We start from the raw sequence: 2390 nt of genomic DNA on the forward strand, positions 1-2390 counted from the left end.
GAAAAGTTAAATTTGAGGCAGGAACCTGACACTGTATCAATCATATGCTTGATTTGTGCGGGTGATATATACATCCTGTATATCGTATGAATATGAACTTCTTGTACATAAGAAGACTGTAGAATTTTTGTCAGAAGTTGTTCCTACTGTAGAATCCATGGATTTTGACCTTTTACAGGTCACTGTTACAATTTTTTAAGAATAACCAAAGATAAATAAACCAGAATTGTACTCTTTTTTTCCTTCAATTTTCAATATTAGCTTTTGATTCTCTTTTACAGCACATTATAAGGCATGGAAGGAACTTCATTTTCTATAGATGTCATAGACAATCTCACAGATTACAGATACCAATATGAAGATACTGAGAATACAGAGGATTTTGACAGCAGTTATTGGCTAATCCCTATTAGAATTAGTTTTTTTGTAACTTTCATTCTGGGAACAATTGGGAATGGACTGGTGATCTGGATTGCTGGATTCAAAATGAAGAAGACCGTTACTGTTATATGGTTTCTCAACTTGGCTGTAGCTGACTTTGCCTTGAATGTCACCTTCCCTCTGCAAATGTTTTTGGGGATGATCAAAGGATGGAGTCTCTTCATTGTAATAATTTGCAAGACCATTAACACAGTACTGTACCTTAACATGTCTGTCAGCACCTCTTTCCTAATGATTATCAGTGTTGACCGGTGCACATCAGTCTTGTGTCCAGTGTGGTCACAAAACCACAGAACCCTCAAATTATCTTCAGTGATCTCAGCAGTTATCTGGGTGTCTTGTTTTCTGCTCAATTCCCCTTATTTTGCTTTTATGGACATTATTTATGACCCAGTTGATAATATTTCATACTGCATTGCCGTATACAGTGAAGACCCTGATACAGAACAAATGAGGATTACAGCGATGCTCATTACCAGATTTGGCTTCATGTTCCTAATCCCATTTTCTATAATAATAGTATGTTACAGCCTGGTCACATTTAGACTAAGAAGAAGTAGAAGTGTTTCTGGGTCAAGTCAACCTTTCAAAATAATTATTACTGTTGTAATTTGTTTCTTCTGCTTTTGGTTCCCATTCCATCTATTGTCCTTCTTAAATATGAATACAGAAATCAATGAAACTGTTATGGCTATCATGTATAATGTTGTTATTTGCTTATGCTTCTTTAACAGCTGTGTAAATCCCATAATCTATGTATTTGTCGGAAGGGATTTTAAAATGAGTTTATTTAAATCCATCCCATTTCTTCTTGAGAGCACATTCAGAGAGAGGTATTATGCTGATACATAGGGGGGTATTCAATATGGGAGCGAAAAATCCATGCTGGACTTTTTGCTCCACATCTGAGGTTTTGCAGGGACAAAGTATCGGGAGCACGCCCGCTTTATCCCCGCATTCAATTAGAAAGCTGCGAAAACAGGACCCAGCGAAAAGGTAAGTATCGGAAAAAATTGGGAATTTTCAGGAATTCATCCAGGGACCCCCCTAATTATGTCCTGACATGGGGGATCACTATGGGTACCCCCGTTTTAGCCTGCAGAAGGTAAGTATGGTTTTTAAATAGCTGCGGAAGGTGTTTTTTTCCTCCTTTTTTTTACAAAAAAAACTGGGTGCATCAAATTTGGGGTACATGAAAATGGGTGCAAGCTTATTTTAAGTCCCTAAGGTGCATTTTTAAAATTCTTCAAAAATGCACCTGCCACTACTAGCCGCATTCTTTAAAACACCTGCCGCAGACTTGGGAATCCCTTCTTTAGTTTAAAACTTGTTCCCCATATTTATAATTTTTAACCCCACCTATGTTTTTTTAACTGTTTTTGATACAGTTAATTTTTAAGGACCATTCCCAGGGGTGCAGGCTTTTTTTTTTAAGCCTGCACCCCTAAACCCCAATTCTGCACTTTTTTCTGCCACCTATTTCAGTGGTGAAAAGGTATCCCCGTTTTTTTTCAAATACTTTTCGAACCTGCGAAAAGTCTTTAAAATTGAATATGTGGATAATTGAAACATGCGAATATGACATCATCGGCTATAATTTATCGCTGATTCTGACTTTTCGCATCCTAATTGAATACTGCCCATAGAATCAATTTGATCAGATTTCTTTGGAAACTGAAATATTAAAGAATAATCCATAATTTGTGAGATGATGAAACATTATCTTCATTCTAGTAACAACTAAAGATGTGCTCAGACCCCCGTGTTTTGATTTTGGTTTTGGCAAAACCACCTTTAAATGTTTTGGTTCGGAAACGGGTTTTGCTTTTGGATATCTTTAAAAATGTATGAAAACAGCTAAAATGTAATTTTGACCTTTTTTGTATTACTAACATCAAAAACATTAATTTTTAGTCAATTTTGACTACCTCACAGCACCTGAAATCACG

General features: G+C 36.2%; 1 pseudogene; it reads left to right on the plus strand.

Annotated features, from left to right (window-relative positions):
• Positions 1-294: 294 nt before the first annotated feature.
• LOC148525435 (formyl peptide receptor-related sequence 4 pseudogene) lies at positions 295-1293 on the plus strand (annotated as a pseudogene).
• Positions 1294-2390: the final 1097 nt, after the last annotated feature.

This window comes from Taudactylus pleione, unplaced genomic scaffold (assembly GCF_031769625.1).
Source record: "Taudactylus pleione unplaced genomic scaffold, aTauple2 ptg000108l, whole genome shotgun sequence".
NCBI lineage: Eukaryota > Metazoa > Chordata > Amphibia > Anura > Myobatrachidae > Taudactylus > Taudactylus pleione.